The sequence below is a fragment of the Oryctolagus cuniculus genome, chromosome 4 (genome assembly GCF_964237555.1).
Source record: "Oryctolagus cuniculus chromosome 4, mOryCun1.1, whole genome shotgun sequence".
NCBI classification, from domain to species: Eukaryota; Metazoa; Chordata; class Mammalia; order Lagomorpha; family Leporidae; genus Oryctolagus; species Oryctolagus cuniculus.
Window position 1 is genome coordinate 68,383,161 of NC_091435.1, and position 19,728 is coordinate 68,402,888.

General features: G+C 42.0%; 1 long non-coding RNA gene across 1 annotated transcript; it reads left to right on the forward strand.

Annotated features, from left to right (window-relative positions):
• The first annotated feature begins 259 nt into the window (after positions 1-259).
• Positions 260-15,317, forward strand: LOC138849276 (uncharacterized). The gene is made up of 2 exons (XR_011387868.1): positions 260-452; positions 14,979-15,317. It is a non-coding gene; the product is annotated as an uncharacterized lncRNA (long non-coding RNA).
• Positions 15,318-19,728: the final 4,411 nt, after the last annotated feature.

Consider the following 19,728-nt stretch of genomic DNA (forward strand, 5'->3'; position numbering starts at 1 on the left):
TGAAAGAGGCAGCTAAGAACTACTCCCCAAAATGCTTCCCACGTGCAGTTCTCTCTCTCTCTGATTAAAAATTAATCCATTTGGCTTCTTCCAGATCTCTTCTCTGTGGAGAGGCCTTAGAGGGCAATGCTGCTTGGGAAACAAACCAGGCTTTTGTTTGTACTTCCTTCAGCAGAGCCTGGTGCCAGTTCTGTGGCTTAGGAAACAGAGCTCAATTGTTTTCCCCTCCTCTTCCCTCTCTTCATAACCGAATATGCTCATTTCCTGAGGGCAGTCAGGCTTCCTTTCTGCTTCGACCTCCTCCCAGCCTGGGGGTCTCTGTTCCAGCTGGGGTCAACGCATTGATACAATTGGGAAGATACAGAAACCAGATCAGATTTGGCTGACAGAGGTCACCTCCTGCGTTGTCACTTTGAACAGGCTACAAGGGGACGCCGCCAGCTTGATCACAGGTAGCAGCTCTTTCCCAACTCACAGCTCTTGAATGCACACGCCTACAGAATTAGAAACTAGAACAAGGAGTGCTAGGTTGGCCTGCAAGAGCCTTAAACTGATGCTTTCTTTTGTCCTAACTCTGTGACCTCACACAAACCTTTGATCTTCCCTACAATCTGCTTCCTTCTATGTGAAATGATTTAAAAGCCTCCTTATCTATAAAATGAGCTGAAGATAATATCTGAGATTGAAGTGGGGAATGAAGAGAGAGTGAGCCAGGATAAAATAAAGTTCCTCAAGGGGAGTGTGCTCAATTTAGGTTAATTGTATTGTGGTTTTCAATGATGTCATTATAAAATGAAGGATATTCTTGCTTGGCAGGTCCCAAACTGTGTTTCAGATGACTATTAGGTTTCTTAAAAGACCTTTCAATTTCAATTATTTAATTCTCATGTTTTTACAGGTTTCTGTTGGGTTTTTCTTTTTAAAGTTTATTTTATTTGAAAGGCAGAAGTTATAGAGACAGAGAAAGAGGAGAGAGAGAGAGAGAGAGAGAGAGAGAGAGAGATCTTCTCTCCACTGGTCCACTGCCCAAATAATGGTTGGGGCTGGGCTAGGCCAAAATCAGGAGCCATGAGCTTCTTCCAAGTCTCCTACCTGGGTACAAGGGCCCAAGCACTTGAGCCATCCTCCACAGCTTTCCCAGGAGCATCAACAGAGAGCTGGATCAGAAGCGAAGCAGCTAAGACTTGAACCAGCACCCACAAGAGATGCCAACATTTCTGTCTATGGCTTAATCAGCTGTGCCACAACACTAATCCCTAGTTTTGTTTTTGTATTTGCTTTTATTTTTTTTTTTTAACATTCTCAACCAAATGCCTGCCACGAATGAAACTGGGCTGGGGTTAAAGATGGGAGCTGGAAACTCAATCTAATCTCCCATGTGGGTGGCAGGAGCCACTTGGGACATCAGCACTGCTGCTCAGTGCCAGCATTTGCAGGAAGCTGGAGTCAGGAGCACAGCCAAATATGGAATCCAGACATTCTGATATGCAATCTGCATGTCTTAATCACTAGTCCAGACCCCAATCATTTCGTACTTCACTCTACTAATTTTTTATGCAAATTTAGAAACTAACCCTGTACGATGTCTTGCGATTATTTATATCATATTATTTGATGTCTAAAGTTATTTAATAGCTCACTGGTTTAGAAACATGGTATGGGTTCCAAGAACCAAGTAGTGTCCCCAGGTATCTTGAAAAAAGAGGAGAAATTACTTTTACAGGACAGTGGAATTGAGATTGCTAGTTGAAAAAACAGAAAAGAACAGGAACAAAGTTTGTTGATGCCTCTAGAATGGGAACTGTGACTTCAGGTGCTTACTGGAGTCAAGAAATTAAAATCAGTGATTGAAGAAGAATAAGAATTTGTAGGATCCATGTAAAACTCAAACTCAAGCACTAGACAATAGGAAGTAGGGAACTAACCAGTTACCCTTATATACTGGATATTAATTTGTGGATGAAGAAAATAAGTATTTTATTATTTTTTAAGACTTATTTATTTTCTTGAAAGAGTTTCACAGAGAGAGAAGAGGCAGAGAGAGAGAGAGAGTGCGAGAGAGAGAGAGAGAGAGGTCTTCCATCTGCTGGTTCACTCCCCAACTGGCTGCAATGGCCGGAGCTGCAACACCCGAAGCCAGGAGCCAGGAGCTTCTTCTGGGTCTCCCACACGGGTGCAGGGGCCCAAGGACTTGGGTCATCTTCCACTGATTTCCCAGGCCATAGCAGAGAACTGGATAGAATGTGGAGCAGCAGGGTCTTGAACTAGCACACATATGGGATGCCAGCACTTCAGGCCAGGGCATTAACCTGCTGCGACACAGTGCCGGCCCCGAAAATAAGTATTTCAAAGTATAAATCTTAGAGGTACTACTCAGATGTTCCAAATGTCCTTTGACTGAGTCCAGAGTAATTTTTTTAAAAAGTAACATTTATTTCATGCTCTACTCTCATGTATTTTTAGACGTTGATTTTAATTATCATGTTATTTTTAATAAGGGGAACAAATAAACCTAATTTAAAATATATATATATTTAAAATATTTGTTAATGCATTTGACAATACTACAAGCTATTTTTCACAATGAATTTCATTTTGGCACAGGGCATATTTGTCCTTTTAACAAAAGGACACATTGAACTGAAAAAAAAAATGTTACACCTGAACTTCCACCTTAAATGCGTAAAACTATGGTCAGTAACGTCAATAGATTTCAATTAATTAGCAAAATAGAAATGTTTAGAATAATTTTCTCCAAGTTTCTCAATGGACTATCCAGCCTGTCGAAGTTCTTGAGATCTCCATCTCTTTCAACCCAATTGGAATTATGATTCTCCAGTGAAGAGTACAATTACTAAATCAAAGATTGCGTCCCCAGACTTTTTTTTTTTAAAAAAAAGATCTGGTCTCTACATAGGCTGCTTCAGTAAAACGTGCCACACACTGCCTTTCCAGGGACCCCTGGGCTTGCTCTTTCCCTTCTCCTCACCTTGGTGCCTGGAGCTGGCTTTGTCCCCTCCCTGATACTGGAAAGGATTCTGTATCCGTACTGTTTGATTTTCTACTCCACTTTCTCAAAGATTCTTCTTTCAGTTTCCCCTTTGCTCTATAATCCATTCTTTTGCAAATCTCCTTGCCAATGTCAAACTCAGCTACAGCTTCCAGAACCAGAGCCAAGAGCAAAGCCCAAGGCTCACAATTCCCCACGTGTTGTCAAGGACTTCAGAGAGGAGTAATGTTGCAAGAAAACTCATCAAATTGGGAGGAAAGGCTAATCCAAACATAGCAAGAACTTTAATATGCATGTTTGAGTAGGCAAAGGGCCTCCTTGGCTTGGCAATGACAGCAAGCCTGGGGCACTGGTTTCCACAACCACTGGGCTCAGTGGCTCTGCGGGTAGTGGCAAGATTTCCGTACTCACAGTGTAGACGATTTGACTGTGTTTGAAGCTCTCATTGAATGAGGCCAAAAGGAAGTAAGGGGTAAACACCACCTTAACTCCAGGAGACAGAAGTTCCAACATCAGACAGAGTGAAGATAGATGACCCCAGATACGCACTGGAAAATAGGAAGGAAATGTGGGAGGAAGAATTCCTCATGTTGTTAGTGGAAGAAAGCCACCGTTAGAGGTCACTGCAAAAGCACCTATGTGCTTTGTTGTTGTCCCGTTGATGCTGTGCCCTGGAAAGACAGGGTGCAGGTGTTTCCTCAAGAACACACTCTGAGGACGGGAGGGCATGCAGCTATTCTGGGCTCAGAGCAGAAAGATCTAGGCTCACATTCTGACATCACCATTGCTATGCCATTTCCCACAAGTTAGTGTTCTTGGCTTCCTAGTTCTTATTTATTTATTTAATTTATTTTAAAAGGCAGAGAGAGAGAGAGAGATCTTCCAAATTCTGGTTCATTCCCCAAATTCCTGCAACAGCCAGGCCTGGGCAGGGCCAAAGTCAGGCACCTGGAACTCCATCCCATATGGGTGGCCAGCATTGAACTACCTGAGCCATCCCATGCTGCCCTCCAGGGTGCGCACTAGCAGGAAGCTGGAATGGAAAGTGATGCCTGGACTCCAGTGCAGGACTCCAATGTGGAAGGCAGGCATCCCAAGAACTGCTTAACTGCTGCACCAAATCCTCATCTGAGCTTCTGAATTTTTTAAAAAAACAGATGGCATAAATATATTCATCTTATGCTGTTGTTTGAAGAATATAAGAGGTAAACGCATGTAAAAAAAAAAAAAGCTTTCATTCTTTTCACTGGGATCTCACTCGTGGAGATCTTTCATTTAGGTTTTTTTTTTCCCCCAGAGTGTCTTGGCTTTCCATGCCTGAAATACTCTCATGGGCATTTCAGCCGGATCCACATGCCTTAAGGGCTGATTATGAGGCCAGAGTGCTGTTAGGACATTTGCCATTCTATGGGTCTGCTGTGTATCTTGCTTCCCATGTTGGGTCATTCTCTCCCTTTTTGATTCTATCAGCTAGTATTTGCAGACACTATTCTTGTTTATGTGATCCCTTTGGTTCTTAGTCCTATCATTACGATCAATTGTGAACAGAAATTGATCACTGGGACTAGTGATATGGCATTGGTACATGCCACCTCGATGGGAAAGAATGGGTCATCAAAGAAGGAGGTACCTTTCTCTGAAGGGAGGAGAGAACTTCCACTTTGACCATGGCCTTGTCTAAATATGATCAGAGTCAGTGAACTCAGGGGGCTTATAGCCTTGGCAGCTCATGACAAGAGCCTAGGGTGATTACTGAGGCCATAAACAAGAGTGTCAATTTGTTAAGTCAACAACAGGAGTCACTGTGCACTTACTCCTCATGTAGGATCTTTGTCCTTAGTGTGCTGTACATTGAGATTTAATGCTATAACTAGTACTCAAACAGTATTTTTCACTTTATGTTTCTGTGTGGGAGCAAACTGTTGAAATCTTTACTTAATGTATGCTAAACTGATCTTCTGTATGTAAAGAGAATCGAAAATGAATCTTGATGTGAATGGAAGGGGAGAGGGAGTGGGAAAGGGGAGGGATGCGGGTGGGAGGGACGTTATGGGGGGGAAGCCATTGTAATCCATAAGCTGTACTTTGGAAATTTATATTCATTAAAAAAAAATACCACATCAGCTGCCATTTCCCACAGGTTAAAAAAAAAAAAAAAGCTTTCAAACACAAAGTACCTCATTAATTTGAAGTTGCATTATCATCTGTTAGTGCTTTAGCACCTAAGGTGTTCCTACTATCTGTGATTTAAATGCTACAGGCCAGAAGGAAAATTCAGAACTTTAGTACAAAAAGTCTGGTTATTAAAAGAGACATCTTGCAGGCTAGAAATGGGTGGCGTACTAGCATGATGGACTTTTGAGTCAGTTTAATGTCAAGAATTGCAATGTGGCCGGTGCCGCGGCTCACTAGGCTAATCCTCCGCCTAGCGGTGCCGGCACACCGGGTTCTAGTCCCGGTCGGGGTGCCGGATTCTGTCCCGGTTGCTCCTCTTCCAGGCCAGCTCTCTGCTGTGGCCAGGGAGTGCAGTGGAGGATGGCCCAAGTGCTTGGGCCCTGCACCCCATTGGAGACCAGGATAAGTACCTGGCTCCTGCCATCAGATCAGCGAGGTGAGCCGGCTGCAGTGTGCCGGCCGTGGCAGCCATTGGAGGGTGAACCAACGGCAAAGGAAAACCTTTCTCTCTGTCTCTCTCTCTCACTGTCCACTCTGCCTGTCAAAAAAAAAAAAAAAAAAAAAAAAGAATTGCAATGTGCTAACTAACAGAAAAAATTCAGGCTTTGTAGAGGAGGTTGAAATGGGAACTCCCTCAATTTTAAGAAAATATGATTATATTTCTAGGAGAAAAATTTTAAAACAGTATATAGGCTAGGTCTTAGTTATTTTTGCCATTCTACAGAATAGTCTTTAATAGTAATAATATTGAGGGCCACATGCAAACTAGCATACTGGTTAATACTATTATTTGTATTTGAAAAATTAGAAATTTAGTTTGATTTTACCAACAGCATGGCTTGGTAGGAAAATTGCAAAAACCTGCAAAGAAAAATAGATACTAGAAAAGGTATAACAACAAAAACATGACAGGCTATAAAAGTAAGGAAATTAATGTTATTAGTTCAGCAATTAGAGTTTCAAGTGTAGTTTTTTTTTTTTAAGATTTATTTTATTTATTTGAAAGACAGAGTTACAGAGAGAGGTACAGACAGGAAAAGGTCTTCCATCCGCTGGTTCACTCCTCAGATGGCCTCAACAGCTGGAACTGTGCTGATCAAAAGCCACGAGCCAGGAGCCTAACTCCAGGTCCCCAACATGAGTGCAGGGGCCCAAGGACTTGGGCCATCTTCTACTGCTTTCCCAGGCCACAGCTGAGAGCTGGATCGGAGGAGGAGCAGGCAGGACTAGAACCAGCACCCATATGGATGCTGGCGCTTCAGGCCAGGGCTTTAGCCTGCTGTGCCACAGCGCCAGCCCCTCAAGTGTAGTTTGGTATCTCAGAACACTGAGGCCTGACATCCTTTTGGCAAAGATATAGAACTTGCCTTCATGAAAAGACTTTTCTCTTAACAGTGTGGTATTCACATTCTTGACAGAGGCCCTTGGTAGAACAATGTAACTGTGCTAGACTCACTTCAGTGAATAATGAGATGGAATGTTGAGTCAAACATGAACAATCTAAGTATGTTATCTGTATGAGGGAAAAAAAGGAATGATTTTACTCTTGTGTTTGCATAGAGTAGCTTTTCTTCATTTCCAGTGTTTGCGTGTTTTTACTGGAAGAAAAGTAAAGTGAGTTTCTTGTAGGCAGCATAACATTGGCTTTTTGTTTGTTTGTTAAAGATTTTTTTTTGAAAGGCAGAACTGCAGAGAGGCAAAGAGAGAGAGAGAGATCTTCCATCCGTTGGCTCACTCTACAACAACTGCCAGAGCTGCGCAGATCCGAAGCCAGGAGATGGGAGCTTCTTCCAGGTCTTCCACTTGGGTGCAGAGGCCCAAGCACTTGGGCCATCTTCTACTGCTTTGCCAGGCCACAGCAGAGAGCTGGATCAGAAGTAGAGCAACCGGGACTTGAACCGGCGTCCATATGGGATGCTGGCACTGCAGGTGGCGGCTTTACCTGCTATGCCACAGTGCCGGCCTCACTGTTCTTTTTTGTAATACTTCAGGACTTACAAGTCACAGCTGTGAAGGCCATCTGATGCTTAATTGAGATGAAGAAATATCTTCAAGTAACTGGTAAGAGAACATGGAAATTCTAGATAGGATTAGACAGAAGCAAAGCTGGGTCTTCAGGAAGTCATTGTAAGCAAATCCAGTGAGAGCATCAGAAAGTAAGTATTATTTGTAGTTCCATACCCTGCAGCTTACTTCCTCATTTCATAATTATAACTCCAAATGAGCATTATTTCTGCAGTAATCCAAGACCCACAAAGACAATAATTCTTTCTCACATGATTAACCCAGTTGCAGGAGAAAGGCTTAAACCCTTTCACTGATTTAATCATCTCTTAAAGTCCCAACCTCCCAACCCTTGCACAAAGGCAATAAAATTGATACATGAGATCCATAAGGGAATACCTCAAAGTTCACATCTTTCTTACAGTGAAAAATACAATTATCCCACCCCAATGGTCCAAAATTTTAACTTGTTCCAGCACCAGCTCAAAAGTCCAAAATCTCATAAGAAACACAAGGAAGCTTCTTACAGCCGTGAGTACATGAAATTAAAACAAGTTATCTACTCCTTTTACAGAAACAAACAAACAAGCAAAAAGGGATCCATCTGCATGCATGCATCGGAAGGCCAGTCACTGAAGCTGTGGTACTTTTTGTAGAAAGAAATGTTATTAGTAAGAAGTGAAGAGTAGTTCTCAAATCAGAGTCCTAGTTAGGAACCTGAGCAAGGTGCTTACGGATTAGGTAGGAGAAAGCTGGCCAGCGATAATTGGTGAGGCAAGCTCTGATTGTTGCGATTTGGAATCAATCAGGCTAGCAGAGTGTCATCAAATTTAGCAGCCTACCTGAGAATGCAGGAACAGAAAGAGAACAGTCTAATAGCACTTCTAAAAGAAATTGAGGGGAAGGCATGGAGCATACATTCCCATTCCAAAGGGGAGCAATAGTCCAGGAGAAAGGGGTGGACCTAGTCCATGACAATTCTGAAACTCAAGAGAGCAGACACTATATTTTCAAGTAATCCTTCACTCCATGCGTTATCTCTTGGACATACTGGGGGGCTTGGGTCTCCAAAACATCATGCAGCACCACAACCATGGGTTTGCTGGGCTTGATTCAGGCTGCAGCCCACTGCTGTTGGAGTTGAACACTGGTGCCTGCAGCTTTCCAGGCAGATCTTTTGAAATCCAGTTGGAGAAAGCTGTGCCCCTGCTCCTCTCGAATTCTGCACATCTGCAGAATTTGCACTATGCGGAACCTGCCAAGGCTTACTGTTTGTGCTAGCACTTTGGGTAGTCTGATCTCACCGGCAAGCCTCTCAGTGAGGATTTTCTGTTTTTGTTTTGCTTCACTGTGTGGCTGAACATTCTTCTGTGTGCCCTTGAACCCCCTCAGGGACAGTTCTGTGGATAGCTGTCTGTATTTGTGGTTGTGTGGGAGATGAAGGCTAGGCTCTTCTACTCTGCAATCTTGATGACCGCATTTTTACAGTTATTTTAAAGGTTATTTATTTGAAAGGCAGAGTGACAGAGAGAAACAAGTAGAGATGTTCCATCCACTGGTTCACACCTCAAATGGCTGCAACTCCTGGGGGTGGGCCAGGTTGAAGCCAGAAGCCAGAAGCCAGAAGCCAGAAGCCAGAAGCCAGGAACTCAATCTGAGTCTCCCACATGGTGGCAGGGGCCCAAGTGCTTGGACCATCTTCTACTGCTTTCCCAGGTGCATTAGCAGTGAACTGGATCAGAAGTGGAGCAGCTGGGACTTGAACTGATTCTCCAGTATTGAATGGGGCATTGCAAGCAGTGGGCTGTGCCACAATGCTGGTCCCTCCTATAATTACAGCTGAAATAAATTATTTGTCAACTTCTTTACCTTACAAAAATAAAGTTCATTTATGTTCTTACTTGTGAAGCACTGCACAACCTAAAGTGACCACGATTGAGGATGGTAAGACTCCTTCTGTGAGGAATGACAGCCCTTACTGACCCTCCTGTGAGGCTGAGGTTTTGGTGAGGAGCTGAAAGAAGGGAAAGGGCTGGGAATTTTTCTGGTGGCTCAACAGCTTGTTAGGGAAGCTCTGCTTGTTACAACGTGATGATTTATAGTCAGGTGGGAATTTCCAGAAGTGAATAATTTGTAAATTTCAGTGATTCAACATTTAAAAGAATAAATTATCTAATTAGAATGTGTCACACAATAGCATGACAAGAGCTTGACAAGACCTATGATGTACAGAAAGGATCAATGCAAGGATCCATTGCCATGGTTAGGGACAAAGGAGATAGGTAGAAGTTACCAATATCAGCCATGTGGGAGAAACAACCATGGACTCCACACCAGAGGACACCTGTGAGGTACCAATAGCCATTCCCATGGAGGAACCCTACGGAGGAAGAAGTGACTGCACATCACCCTCTGAAGAAGCAGCTGCTGAGGACGGCACTGTGGCATAGAAGGTTAAGCTGCTGCCTGCAGTGCTGGCATTCCATATGGGAGCCGGTTCAAGTACCGGCTGCTCCACTTCCGATCCCGCTCCCTGCTAATATGCCTGGGAAGGCAGAGGAAGATGGCCAAGTACTTGGGCCCCTGCACCCACGTGGAAATTCCAGAAAAAGCTCCAGGCACCTGGCTTCAGCCTGGCCCAGCCTTGATTGTTACGGCCATTTGGGGAGTGAACCAGCAGATGGAAGATTCTCTCTCTCTCTCTCTCCCCTTCTGTCTCTGTATTTTTGCCTTTCAAATAAATAAATCTTTAAAAAAGAAAAACAAAAAGAAGCAGCTGCTGTTGCAAGGCTTTATAGGAAAGCTGCCACCACTCCCAATCCTGTGCATGCTCCTTCCTGTAGGCACAGTCACTCTGTGAAGCCCACACCTTAGACCTCAGCTCTGTGGCTGTACTACACATGCCCTTGTCTCAGACTCTGAGGCCATTACAATAGCAGGCTAGCTCAGAAGGCCAAGGCCTGTCTGAACATGCTCACACCTCAGGCACCAGCTTAGCTTCCACGGAGAGCTGGGCCCCATCTTGACTCCGGAGATACCACACCTCTCTGCATACCCGTCCTATTTTTGGTTCCCTGCTAGTTTCACAATCACCCACACCTTGCGTGCTCTCACCAATGTGGTAGTGGGGTGCCTGTAACCCAGACACCAGTCATTACCCTTCTAGTTCCCAAAACCAAAAGTCCCTTCCTGTACGCTCTTGCTTCAAGTCTCAGTTCCATGACTAATCCACAGTCAATACTCTTCAGACACTGGCGCCCTCACAAGGAGATCAATAGACAAAACCCAGTGACAAGAATGATTTTCTTAACTCCAACTTCCATGGTGACAGCAAAAAAGACTGACAGGACCTTAGCGGCTACCACCACCAAAGTCCCCAGCAACTCTCACCGCCACCACATACATACCATTGAAGATCTTTTGGGTCTTTATCAACTCTGATCTCAGCTGACATAAGTGCCCAGAAAATACAGAGGTTCACCCTTAATGGTGCTAGAACCATTGCACCTTGTCTAGTCAGTGCCCTTGCAATCCCCAGTAGGGGAAGACCTCTATGTCAAAACTAGCCCAAAAAAGTCCAGAAGAAATGACAACTCCACCAAATGTGCAGACGTCAATAGAAGGCAACAAGATATATGAAAAACCAAAGACACATGACCACCAAAGGAACCTCAATGATTTTCCAGCACCAGGCTGTCTGAAAAGTTGAGATTTATGAATCATCTGAAAAGTAATTCAAAGAAATTTTTATATAGGCTCAGCAAGCTTTAAGAAAACAGAGACAATCAAAAAGAATCAGTGAATCATCAGTTGGATAAAATGAGAAATTTAACAGAGATGGAAAAATCAAAAAGCAGAAATTTTGTAGCTGAAAATTACAATGAATAAAGTGAAATAAATGCAATGTAAAACATCAACAGCAGAACTGATCAGAAGAAACAATCTCTGAACTCAAAGACATGTTTGAAATATACAAACTGTTGAAATCTTTACTTAATATATGCTAAACTGATCTTCTGTATATAAAGAGAATTGAAAATGAATCTTGATGTGAATGGAAGGGGGGAGGGAGAGGGAAAGGGGAGGGTTGTGGGTAGGAGGGAAGTTATGGGGGGGAAGCCATTGTAATCCATAAGCTGTACTTTGGAAATTTATATTCATTAAATAAAAGTTAAAAAAAAGAAATATACAATCAAAGGTGGTAAAAGAAATAAGAATGAAAAGGAATGATGAAAGTTAGGATTTATGGGACAAATCTAGTGAACAAATCTTTTATTTACAAGGATTCAAGAAAGAGAAAACAGAAAAGGACAGAGAAGATTACTTAAAGAAATAACAGCTAGGGGTCAGTGTTGTGGCTTAGTGGGTAAAGCCACTGCTTGCAATGCCAGCATCCCATATGGGCGCCAGTTCATGTTCCACTGCTCCACTTCTGATCCAGCTCCCTGCTAATGGCCTGGGAAAGCAGCAGAAGATGGCCCAAGTGCTTGGGCCCCTGGCACCCACATGGAAGACCCAGAGGAAGCTCCTGGCTTCTGGCTTCATCCTGGCCCTGACCCAGCTGTTGTGGCCATCTGAGGAGTGAACTGGCGGATGGAAGATCTCTCTCTCCCCCTCTCTCTCACTCTCTCCTTCCCTCCCCCATTGCTGTAGATTTTTGACTTTTAAATAAAATATTTTTTTTTACAAAAGGAAGAATAGGTAAACATTTTCCAAATCTATGTGAAGATATAAATATTTGGGTAGTGGAAGGCTAAAAGTCTCAAAACAGATTAAATTAAAAGACTATATCAATACATATTATAACCAAACTGCCAAGAATCAAAGTGAAGATCCTGAAAGCAATAAGAGAAAAAAATAAGGAAGCTTCCTAAGGCTAGCACTCAGCTTCTCAGCAGAAATCATACAGGTTAGGAGAAAGTAGCATAATATGTTCAAAGCACTAAAGGGGGAAAAAACTATTGACAAATAATCCTTTACCCAGAAAAGCTGATACTCAGAAATGAAGGTGGGAAACCCAGAAATAAATTTATGCATTTAAATTTTTGACAAAGATAACATGAACACAATACAGAAAGGATTTTTCTCCTCAATAAATGGTACTCCGAAAAGAATGAAATTAAACCATCTTCTCATACCACATACAAAATAAACTCAAAGTGGATAAGCATCTTATACTTAACTCTTAACACTATAAAATTTTTAGAAGAAAAGCTCTATGACATTTGTAATAGCAATGTTTATTTAAAAACCTCAAAAGCATAGGCAATAAAAGCAAAAATAGACAAGTGAGATTACAGGAAACTAAAAAGCGTCCACACGGCAAGAAAACAATCAAGACGGTAGAGAGACAAACTACAGTATGGGAAAAAATTATTTACAAATCATACATCTGATAAAGGATATTCAAAATATACAAGGAACTCAAATAACATAAGAATAAGAAAATAAATAATGCATTCAAATAAGCACAGGATTTGAATAGGTCTTTCTCAAAAGAAGGTATACAAATAGTTCAGTATCACCAATCATTAAGGAAATGCAAAATAAAACTCTAATGAACTATCACTTCACATCTGCTAGAATAGTTATCAAAAAGGCAAAAAGTAGGCATTAACAAAGATGTGCACAAAGATGAGTCCTTGTACATTGCTGGTAGAGATTTGAAACAGTACAATCTCTGAAAAACAGTATGGAAATTTCTCAAAAAATTACAAATAGAACTACCATATGATGCAGCAATCTCACTCCTTAAAATATATCCAAAGGAAATGAAATCAGTATGTGAAAGAGGTATCTGCATTCTCATGTTTACAACAATAGCATTCACGGTAGCCAAGATACAAAATCAACCTAAGTATCCATCAGTGAAGGAATCTACAAAGAAAATGTGAGAACTATATATTCCTATCATCTGTCTGTCCACCATGGAACATTATTCAGCCTTTAAAATGAAAGAAATCCTGTCATTTGCAATAAGATGGGTGAAGCTGGAAAACACATTAAATGAAACAAGACAGACACAGAAAGGTACATAGCGCATGTTCTCACTTATGTGTGGGATCTAAAAGTTGAAACCATAGAAATGAAGAATAAGATGGCAGCTCTCAGAGCCTAGGGTGTAAGAGGATTGGAGAGATGTTGATCAAAAGCCACAAAATTTCAGTTAGACAGAATGAAGAAATTCTGGAAGTCTGTTGCACAGCATGCTGACTGTAGTTCATAGTCAAACAATGTCTGCTAGAATATTGTTAAGAGAGTAGTAAAAATCCTCACCACAAAACCTAAGTGTGGGAATCCATGCCTGATTTAGCTATTCCTTAATGTACACATTTACCAAAACATCACCTTGTATATCATAAGTATATCACTTCTGTTAAAAAATATATTTATAAATTATAGTCCATTCAAAATCATCTCTGTACCATTTGTTCTGAAACATGAGTGCTCATCAGAGTCACCTGGAAGACTTAAATCTCAAAGGCTGGGTCCTACCTCCATTTCGGCCTCATTAGGCTTGGGTGGGGCTCGTTAATTTACACCCCTAACAAATTCTCCAGTGAGTTCTTTCTACACCACTTTTCCTCTAGTGCAGTATTATCAACATTTGGGGCTGGAAAATTCTTTGTCGTGGGAGCTGTCCTGTGCCTTGCAGGATGTTAGCAGTGGCCCTGGCCTTTTCACACCGAATGCCAGTAGAACCCCCCATCCCTAGTTGTGACAACTGCAAGTCTCTCCAGACATTACTGAACATCCTCTGAGGACAGACTTCATGCTCAGCTGAGAACCACTGCTCTGAGCTCTCCCGTCCTCCTCAGTTTGTATTTTAGCATGCTGGTGAACACGCAGTTAATAAATGGAAGACAAAGAATGGGCCACCTCTGCTGAAACAGGGGAACTTCGTTCTGCATATGCATAGCATTCTTTTCTACGGAGGAGCTGGTTATGAAATTTTCAGCTTAAGGAACAAAGACAGACATCAGAGACAAAAATTTTCCTTGTGCCTCCTCTGGCCAGGTAAAACTTCACACCTCTTGAGACTTCACTTCCTGGTGGCTGTCTTTAGCTGTGATCTGCTTGTACCATACTCTAGTTCCTTCCTAATTCTCACTTAAAGGATTCTGGTCAGATCATCAAGTTACCACCAAGAGTTTTTCCTAGCAGTGTGCAGAATTTGAGGAGCTTTATTCCCGTCTTGAATTTTGAGGTATTTTTCTGGTATCAGGTATTACGACTTTGCACTTTTATGCAGTGCTGTAGTTACACTGGCTGTTGAGTGACAGCTGTTGTAGAACTTGCAGCATATTGAAAGTTAAGTAGGTTATTACTGGTGCTAGGGGATATTACTCTGCTAATTAGCATTGTTCCAAGAACTAAACAGAAGAACACAAACGGATATTTGTACCACAGCCTCCTCTCATGCCAGGGGCTATGTCTAAATATCAAGTGTGCTGTCCAAAAAATCCCAAGTGATTAGTGTGAGAGCACATCCTTTCTTTTCTCCCCCTCCCTGCCTCTGTCTCTGCCTTTTTGTTCATTTCTGTCTCTATTACCAAGCTTTATCCATTTTTGTACAATACTTTTTTGTTCTTCCTTTAAATATTGTATAAAAGCCTGATTTTTGTGCCAAATAAATATTATGTGACCTTTGTTTCACCATTATGACCATGTATTTCCTTTGTTTAATTTATTCTTCTTCTGCAGAAATATATTACAAAAGACATATGGAAAACCAAATTAATAATGATGCTATTGGTATCAATAAGAGGTGTCTTCTGTTAAAATTTAGGTCATGGGGCCAGCACTGTGGTGCAGCAGGTTAACGCCCTGGCCTGAAGCTCCGGTATCCCATATGGCACTGGTTCTAGTCCCGGCTGCTCCTCTTCTGATCCAGCTCTCTGCTATGGCCTGGAAAAGCAGCAGAAGATGGCCCAGGTGTATGGGCCCCTGCACTCAGCTGGGAGACCAGGAAAAGGCTCCTGGTTCCTGGCTTCAGATTGGCTCAGCTCTAGCCGTTGCAGCCATTTGGGGAGTGAGACAGCGGATAGAAGACCTCTCTCTGTCTCTCCCTCTCACTTTCTGTAACTCTACCTCTCAATTAAAATAAATAAAAAACTTTAATAAAAAAGTTTAGCTCTTGTATCAACCCTAAATTCTTTTAACACAAATTTCTGAAAATACATTTTGTTGACTTACTTAAAAGAAGCCTATTATCACTATATTCCTAAAGTTGTATTTATGAAATGCATGAAGTCTGTATTCCTTAATAAAAGATTTCTTTGGGTGGAAATAAATTTAAAAAAATAAATAGAATTGGCACCATACTGCAATAGTAACAAAAATAAATTAAAAAATTGATTTAGTCTTGCCTTTGTGAAAGAAAAATACTGGCATTTCTTTAAAGGGGCGTTTAGGGAAAAATTTAAAAGTCAAAAAAACAAGACTGAAATTTAGCAGTTGAAATAATGTATTTGAGGGACCTGCACTATGGTATAGCAGGTAAAGCTGCCTCCTGCAGTGCCAGAATCTCACGTGGGTGCTGGTTCAAGTCCTGGCTGCTCCACTTCAAATCCAGCTCTCTGCTATGGCCTGGGAAAGCAGTAGAAGATGGCCCAAATGCAAGCAGGGAATCACAGCTACCTTGGAGACACTGTAAGACACCTTAAAAAAGCAAGGTGGGAAAAATGATAAATTAGTTCCTTTTGTCCATATTTGAGCTACTGGATAAAACCTTGCTAAAGCTTACATTACTACTAGTATAGTCATTTATGAAAGCCAGTAAATCCCTTTATGACTTAATCTTTTTTGCATTGCTTTTTGGCATCTCTCCATTCTCATCTCCTATCATTCTAAATGCGATTCATCAAGCCACACAGTCTTTCTTTCAAATTCTTGAACACGCTTAGTATTTTCCTATCAAAGGACTTTCTATGTGTTGTTCTTTTAGCCTGAGACATTATTCACTCTTGTACCAATTATGAACTCATTGCCTCTAAGCTGAAAACTCACATTTGGCTGTAAACGGATCTGTGCCCTTACAACACTTTTCCTTGGGCCACTGATGTCATGTTAAGGCTTGTCAATTGAGGACACTCATCTGAAAGATGGATCATCTTCTACTGCTTTCCCAGGCCATAGCAGAGAGCTGGATCTGAAGTAGAGCAGCCGGGACTCGAACTGGTGGCCATAGGGGATGCTGGCACTGCAGGTGGAGGCTTTATCAGCTATGCCACAGTGCCAGGACCAGTATATTGATATTTTAAACAGGAGGAAATGCATACAGCTGTGCATATTATGCACATTAGTGTTGGTACATTCAATGGTACACCATCTGTCTCTTCCAAAGAATACACACATTCACAATCCCTCAGCTGAGACTGCATCTCTCCTTGGAGACCAAATATCTGCACATCTTCTAGGTTGTCACATAAGTCATGCTGTGTTCCAATTTCTAATGTTGAATTTAAATCTCCATAACAAATTCTGAAGTTACTAAGGGCAGTTTTTAGATAAAATCAATTCACTGAAATCTACGTTATCTAAATTTCCTCTAATCTCAAAGGGCTGTGGATAAAATTAACATTTATAATCCAAATATTGCAAACAGTTCATCTCTTCATACTTGACCCAGAAAATGGTTTTGTCCCACCTTTGGTTCCCCTACCCTAAGTAAAAAATCTCCAGTTATTTCTTGATGCATGTCTTGAAAGTTCATTTGATTTTTTTTCGAGATTGATATCTCAGGCCTGAATTCTGCTTGTGAGACATAACTTCCCATGACCACTTTTGTCAATACTCACTATGGGAACATTGCCTCTTTATGTTGGAGCTGACTCCTGCTGCAGCCAAAGTTTCAAATGTTTGGGTTATTGGACTAATTCCCACATCCTTCATTGTTTACACAAAGTCTGAGTCTTGTGGGGGGTGCTTTCAGGACTGTTCCAAACAGTTTTGACCACATCTCCCAAGCATATGATGGTCTCATGGCTAACAATCTCACTCTAGAGCCTTCTAGAGTTATTACTAGGGCTCAGTAGCATTTTCCACTAGCACCGTCACTCTCCCAAAGCATTGCAGAGCATGATGTCTATATTCCTGGCATGCAGGGATACACCACAGTAGAAAAATTCAAGCATAGACTCAGCCGCATTTTTCTCTTCTTCCTTTTCCTGTTTATTTTTCTTTTCCTCCTTATTCAGTAGATGCACATACTCTTTTAGTGGCTCAAAGTCTCCATTCCTTAGGGTTTTTTTTTTTATCACTCACAATTCCTTCTCCTGAGTTTTACATCAATCACTCTAATGTTTGAGAAAGACAAACAGAGAGGGAGGGAGGTGGGTGAGGAAGAGGGGAGAGGAAGAAAGAGAGAGGGAGAGAGACTCCTATCTGCTGGTTTACTCCTCAAATGGCTGTGACAGCCAGGGCTGGGCCAGACCAAAACTGAGAACTGGAACTTGATCATGATCTCTCACACGGGTGGCAAGGACCCAACTATTTGATCCATGGTCTGCAATCATAGGAAGATGGAATTGGGAGTGGAGCCAGGACTCGAATATGTGACATGGGCATAATAATCAATGTCTTAAGCCTTTGGGCATACACCTTCCACCAAACAGCTATTTTTAATTTTTCACTTGAGTGTTTGGGAGTTTCAGTTCCTAAGTGATTTATTTCTGGCCCCTTACTTTGGTCTTTTTTTTTCTTTTTGAGGTCATGGTTCCCTGAAAGTTCTTGAGGCTTGTTATTTGTTCATGAAAGCATTAGTTACAACAATCTGGTTTCAACTGTGACTGTTGTTCCAGAAACACTAAGCAATCTGTTTATTTTCTCTCAGACTGGATTCTCCCATTACTTCAGCCCAGGTGGGCTCTAAGTTGAGGTTTGCCACAGGTCCACTGTTGGTATGTTGTCATTGTTTCAGTTCTAGAAGCACCTGAAACTCAGATTTGTCCCAAATCTGCCATTGATGAGTTGTTGAGAATAAACAGGGGAAGTGTCCAAAATGGGTTACTATGTTCCTGTAAGTTTCTTCCCAGGGATGGATTAGGCCTAGATATATAGTCACATGGTCACCAGTGCCACATTGCTAGATCACACTCATAGCCCACAGCCCACTGAGGTCAGTATGACACAGGGAAAGGAGTTTGTTGCTGAGTTGCACTCACAGCCTGACACTACTGCTACCAATCCTGGTGCTGAAGGCTAGGATATAAGATTGATCAACCCCATAAGGGTTACTTGGCACAGAGCAGGTCCAGAGGCTCCATCCACAGGTCTGGGGCCATGGAATGTTAGAATATTCTCAGTATTGGGCTTTACCATGCTAGCACTGTCTCAGCATAATTATATGGTTTCTTGCTGTCTTCCCAAGGTTGCTGATGGGGTGATAAAGGCAACCCCCTCTCTGCCGAGGTTGGCACTAAGCTGAGTCGCATGCTTAGGCCTAGGCCCTGCATGATTTTGAGAGTGCATGCTAGGTCCACTTGATGTTGGCAGTGATATACATTAAAGCAAGCCCATCCCACCAGTATGCATATCACTGCCTGCTGCTGGGGCAAGTGTGGAAGCTTCCTCTGTTCGCACTGGCATGTTTTCTGGATTTTCTGTGGTACTAGATCTCATGGGGTAGGCTTGACCTGGCGCGTGAAGGCAAGGTCTTACCTTGACTTTCCTGGCCAAATTCCCTAGTGTCTGGACTGGGGGAGGCTGGAGAAGGTGGTCATTTGATCACCTAGCCAAGGAGAATAAAAATATTCAGTCTTCAGGTTCCAGCCTGGGATTAGGGCAGTTCCGGGCCTGTCCAGCACTGGTTTTTATTGAGATGACACTGGCACTGGGATGCAGGTCTAAAGACCGTGCTTCGTTCCCTCTCCCTCTCCTAACTGGGACACATCTCTTCATGATTCACTACTTATATCCGAGGGAGGAGTGACATGGGCAACTCCTTCTTGCTTGCTTTCTTCAGTGTCTTTTCTTCTAAAAGCAGGCACTGCGAGCTCTCCCCGGGCCTCAGCAGATCGTGTGGAATTGAGTTGATGCGTGAAGAGCTGTTCAAATGGTGCGTCTGTGAGAAGATAAACACCAAGCATCTTTGCTCAGCCATCTCTTGCTCCACTCCTTTTAGCCTTATGATAAGGCACATACACTGGTGACAAACATTTATCATGGAAAGTCTATATCTCACTTGCGTTACTGAAGGACGGTTTTGCCAGGTGATTGTTCTTAGTTGGTGGCTTTTTCCTTTGTTACTTTGCTCCCTCTGAACTGTCATGACTTCTACAGAGAAATCTACCATAGTCTTATGAAAATTCCTCTGTGTATGACAAATCGCTTTTCTCTTGTTGCTTTGAGAATTTTTTACCTTTAGACAGCTTAATGAAAATGCGGCTTGCTGTATATCACCTTGGGTTTCACCTGCTTGAAGACTTTTTGGCTTCATAAAACTGTATATCCATTTCCATTCTAAAATTTCAGAATTTTTCAGTTATCAATTCTTTAATTAGGCTGTCATTTTTTAAGATTTTATTTATTTTATTTGA